The following is a 6,072-nucleotide window of genomic DNA, read 5'->3' as shown; positions in this document are numbered from 1 at the left end:
AGGGGAGACGGAGGTGGGGAAGAGACAGAAATCTTTAATAAATTAAAAAAATATATGAAATGAAATAAAAAATAAAATCTTCAGAAAAAAAGAAAGAAACATGCATACTGCTGTATAATTATCATCAGAATAAAGATAAAAGTTCCATAAACACCCTTCCCTCAAAATCCACCCTGCCCTTCTAATTACAGATGGTTTTTTTGTTCACCTTCTTTCTTATGATTAATTTTTCCCTTTACAAATCATATTTCTAAGAGGTTCAGAGTTGGCTCACTAGGTAAAGTACTTGTTTTGCATATGTAAGTACTTGAATTTGAATCCCCCAAATCTATCTTGTGATCCTTTTTCTCCTACTGGGTTGCCTAGTGCAGTCCTGATAGGAGGGTTCATGCCTAGTCTTATCATATCTTGCTATGTTGTCTTCAGTTAATATCCCTGGGATGCCTGCTCTTTTATGAAGGAAAACAGAAGAGCAGTGGATTAAGGAGAGAAGGGGTGGGGATTGGGAGACGTGGAGACAGGGAAGGTTGAGGTTGGGATGTATCATATGAAAGAGTAACTAATTTTTAAAAAGGTAGGGAGGTGGAGAAAGAAAGATTTGGGGTATTCTGGCCAGCCAATCTAGCCAATCACTAGCCTCACTGTCACCAAGAGACTCCTGACTTAAAAAAACAAGCTGAAAAAAGACGAGAGAAAAAAGTAGGTGTTGCTCTCTCTTCTATAAGTGCATACATATTGTATTAGTTGGTTTTGGTTGCTAATAAAAATGCCATGATTAAAAGCTGTGTTGAAGAAAGAGTTTATAGTTTAGCTTAAAGTTCCAGATGCTGATAGTTCATGATGGAACAGACAGCAGCAGGTGGCAGGAGCAGGAAATGAAACTGATTGATGACTTCTCAACTGCACAAGAGAGAATTGAGGCCATGAACTCTCACAAACAGAGAAGACAATAAGTAACATTTCTCAGTCAAACCCCCAACACATTAGTGAATACCTGTGTACACACACACACACACACACACACTCAACTCATAACTCAAAGAATCACACAGTGTGTCTTTACAAACAATAATCTTTGACTTGTACCTAAGCGTTTTGTGCAGATCTCACATTTCATCAAATGTAATATTCTAAACATCTAATAAGTTTAAGTTAATCAAATTGATGTCTATTGCTTCACCAAAAGGACTTTTAAATACAACTAATGAAAGACCTGGATACATCCAGGTCCCCTTCCCCCCAGCAGGAAGAAAATAGCCAAAAATCTAAGCAGGAAGAGAAGAATCAGAAATCTAGGATTAGCCCCTTCAGTGACTGTGTTTCAGGAACTAGCTGAAGATAAAGTTAGATTGTATATTGAGAATAATCTTGAGAAACAGGGAGTTTCCCCCTTGTGGTTATCATTGGTATTTTTGGAATACTGTGTTTCAGGAACTAGCTGATAATGACGTTGAATGATCTTGAGAGGCAGGGAGTTGTCCCCTTGTGACTTTCTGTGACACCTTCCTGCCCCTTTCGGATTACTGGACTGTGGTTTCTTCCTATAAAAACCCCTTCTCTTTGGTCACTCTGGGCCAAACTCTCCCTCTGCGTGGGTTATGAGTCTCGGCCCCAGTGCACTGGTTCCCATCTCATCGATTAAAACCTCGTGTGATTGCCGCAAGGACGGTCTCTTTTGAGTTACTTGGGGGGGGGGGTCGTGTTATCCTGAGACTTGAGTGAGAGTCTCCCACTGGGGGTCTTTCATTAACACTGTTATTATTATGAGCACCTGGCACTAAAGAATCTAATAATGCTAATACATTTTAATGTCACTATCATGACTCTTGATAAAATGCCCATTGCTATGTACTACCAGTGTTAAAAGTCAGACCATTAAAAAGACAAATATTAACTATTGCTTTTAATGCTCTGACACATATGATATAACGAGTAACAATTTTAATATAGATAACTCACAAGTAAGTAGACAGGACTCAAATAACTGTGCTGGTGTTATATTTCATTATGCCTGGCTCAGACCAGGAAGTTCTAACTCAGTTCTCTATAGAAAATATATCACCAATGTCAGGTTACATATTTGTATAATTTTGATTTTCTCAAAACAAAATGTAGAGAACATCTGGTTTGTCCTTATAGGCATTTGGAAAGCATTGTAGACATTTTTATAAGCATAGAATTTAAGTTTGTGGACAATTGTAGTTTAACATATGGTTGTGAGAAGAGAGGGGTCTCATATACTCTTGACCAAGTTCCCTGAATAGTAAGAGCTTTCAAAGCCATGGTACAGCATCACAAGATGCTGAGACCAATCGTCAAGATGAAAGACTGTTTCCACAGCATTCACCATCCCTCATGTGTCATTTTATTATTCTACTCACTCGCTTCTCCTTCCTAACTCCTGGAAAATACCTATCTGCTCTTTGTTCAGTAATTTGTGACTTTTCTTCATTTCCAAATTTACTTTTTTTTCTTTTTTACATGATTTTATTAAAAATGGAATGTCATCACATTTTCTAGCCCTTGAACCCCTCCAGCTCCTCCCAGCTACCCTTCTTCCATCTCCTACCATGTCCTCCCAACTCTCAAGTTGATAGCCGAGTTTTTTATGATTATTGTCACACACACACACACGTATGTATTTTATACAAACATCTGAAATTAAGATTTTTTTTAATCTCCCGTTGACATTTTCTGGTGTCTCACAGAGGTGACCACAAGTGTCTATAATTTCACCCTTCTTGCTCCTGAGTAACAAACAATGTGTGGACACAATTTGTCAATTTAAAGATATTTGGTTTTGTTCTTCAGGCTGGGAAAATTTTAATATCTGTGAACATCCATACACAGAATTTTGTATGATCACATCTTTCAATATCTGGGGTAACCATTCAGCCATGGTTTGTTAAAAGGTAACAAATGCATGATTTGGGTACAAGAAACTGCTGGTGTTTTGGTAAAAGCCTGGTCTATTTTTCATTTTTTATAATACTCAGGTTCCTTCATGTCTTAGTGGGAGACTGGGAGTGAAGAAAGTCTATCATGCATAGAAGTAAAAAATCCAAACCAAATTTTATAACCCAGGTATTGCATGTGTGTAAAGAAAATCATTTATCTCTCATATATTCATACCTACATTTTACATCTTTATGGTCTCTTTATTTCATAAATACCCACTAGGAAGTATTTGTTTAAATAAAAGCTTTGTACTGCCTTTAGCGACTTATTTATCCTGAATACAAATGCATTTTTGTATTGACATGGACTTTAGATGGGGCAGAACTTTTCCCAACAGGCACTGCTTCCTCTCTATGAATATAAAGGCTCTCTCCTTTTATGAATAGAACAGTTTCTCTCCCATTTACTTAAAGAATGTTTAATCTTCCACTTCACTGACTCAAACTTTAACTTATCAGGTTATTTTGCAAAATAGTAAGAAATAAGCTATAACTAAAAATATATGTTCTGAATACCCTTTTGCTGCTCTGTGTAAGGCATCCTAAATTTTTTGGCATTTGGATTACTTTTCCTGGATCTAACTATTCCTGCCTGGTAAGCAAATGGAAAATATTTATAACCAAGATTCTGAATGCTTAATATTAAAAATTAAGAGCCTCAGATTATTTTTTTTTTCTTTGTAGTTTTGACTTGATAAACTCAAGTGTGTTTGTGTGTGTGTGTGTGTGTGTGTGTGTGTGTGTGTGTGTGTGTGTGTGGTACTGGAGGGAAAGGTGTCAGGGCCTATGGGCCCTGACATAGAAAACTATTTTTCCCTAACCGGACCGGTATGGAGACGCAAGAAATAACCAGACACAGCTTACACCATCATCACAGAAGGGCTTCTCCCCATCCTGAAAATCTACCTACGTTTATTGTATCAAATATCTCTTAATCCCCCCATCAGCCGAGGTGGATACCTCATTAATATTCTCTTTCCGGGGAATGCGTGGCTAGGGACAGCACCTGCAACTTAGTCATCTTTCCCCAGGCGATCTACATTTATAACAAAGGAGAAAGGAGTAGCAAGCACATCCTGGCTATTGTTGAGGCCATGACAGCATGTCTGCAGATCTACTGACCACCTCAGGTGGGCCTATAGCTTCAGAGCCTGGCTGCCACACCATGAAGAAATATGGGCCTACAGAAAGGTAGAGGTGCTCTCTGAGGGATTGATATCTTGCATCATTAAGGATATATTTAGGCCACTAGTTCTTGGAATTTTAGTTCAACACCAGTTTTAATTTCTTATTACAGAAGAGTTTGATATAGAAGTAGACAAGAAAATAAGAAAATCTAGTGTGACACTCCATGAGAGCTCTTCTTCGGTGGAATGGCAGGTGTAAAGAACCTTTGTTGGGGATGGTAGATGCTACATGACTCAGTAGAAACACACATGGGTTTGATGGTGATCTGAACCCTTTCCTCGGCACCATGTCTCTCATGCGCATACATGACCGAGCAGGCATCTCAGATGCTGACAGTATGATGTGTCTGGCTTCTTAGACCATGTCTAAGAGGAATAATCTGGGATGCTTCAGTAGCAAATGAGCAATTATTATTTATGACAGGGAAAGAGGCAGAAAATTCCATTAAATTTGATCCCGGTTGAACCTGATTTTCACATCCAAAGCCTTGATCAAAGGAAACTCTGCTCTAAATTGTCTCCCTGTAAAATGTAAAATTAAATCTTCTTTAAAAGGCAAATGTAATGAGAAGTCAGGGAAAGCCGTCACTTTGATTAAATGTATACATTGAGGATAATGCATGAACCTGCCTAATCTTTCCTGGGCCTACACTGAAGTAATTAATGCGCCTGCAGAAAAGAAATCTCTAGGGGTTTTAAAAAAAGAACTTTGATTAGGAAAAGTCTTGCCTTGGCTTGGGAACCTACAGAACCCACAGCTTCAGAAACCTTCTTCTGGAGAAAAGCTTCTTGAATTCTAAGCAACTGCCATCCTATTGTAGGTCACAAGAATTTTGGTTTTCTTTTTTTTTCCCCCTCAGGAGAGAAAAAAATCTTAAACATAAACTTTTTAATTTTTTTATTTATTCTTTAGTAATTTCATACATGAAAACAATGGGTTTGGATCATATCTGGTCTCCACATCTCCCCATACCACACTGAAACTTCTGTCCATTCCTCCTATGTCTTCCTCCCTGCATCATGTTTTCATGTTTAAATTATTGAATCCAATCAATGCTGCTTTTACCTGCATGGATAGAGGACACCATCCTGTATCCTGGACCTTTGATGAGCATAAACTACCCCATATCCATGGGTCGTTCACTTACACTAACTCTTCAGCTAAGAGTTGGATCTCATGCATCCTTCTACTCTATGCAGGAGTATTGACTGGCTTGGTCTTGTACAGACTTATATAAGTATGTTTTTTTTTTAAAAAGGTGGTTTTAATACTATACCATTTAGCAAAAATAGTGTATTAGGGCCCATGCTTTCCAAGGCATGGGTTCCTAATCAGGTTTGCAGCACCAAGCATGAGCCCTTTCATGTGGAGTGGGTCTTGTATCCAAATAGAAATTGGTTGATTACTCCTATAACATATTTTGCCACTATTGTACCAATGGGTGATTGTTGTATCTCACAACAGTCACATCTGGGTAAGACTATTGATAGCTTTTCTTCCACAGCAGTTTGGGGAGCAGATTTCAGAACTATGAAAGTAGAACAGTAGAAAGGATGCTTCCCGGTCAGTACTAGACTTTTGAATGATTCAAAATATTAACATAAAGCTGGGTGGTGGTGGCATATGCCTTTAATCCCTGCACTCAGGAGGCAGAGGCAGGCAGATCTCTGTGAGTTTGAGGCCAGCCTGGTCTACAAGAGCTAGTTCCAGGACATGCTCCAAAGCTACAAAGAAATCCTGTCTCGAAAAAAAACAAACAAAAAAATTAGCATAAAACGGGCAAAACAACCTATTCATAAACAAGGTACTGCTTCCAATTGTAAGCAAAGAAACAGGCACCTGTACACCTAGCCTCCTAGACAAGATAGTATGGTTAAGTACAGCACCTGCTTGGAATTCTGGTGTGATATTATATTATATTATATTA

Source organism: Alexandromys fortis, unplaced genomic scaffold (assembly GCF_014885135.2).
Source record: "Alexandromys fortis isolate MF-2015 unplaced genomic scaffold, M_Fortis_MF-2015_v1.1 scaffold_145, whole genome shotgun sequence".
In the NCBI taxonomy this organism is placed as follows: domain Eukaryota; kingdom Metazoa; phylum Chordata; class Mammalia; order Rodentia; family Cricetidae; genus Alexandromys; species Alexandromys fortis.
Note: the sequence above shows the minus strand (reverse complement) of the source record.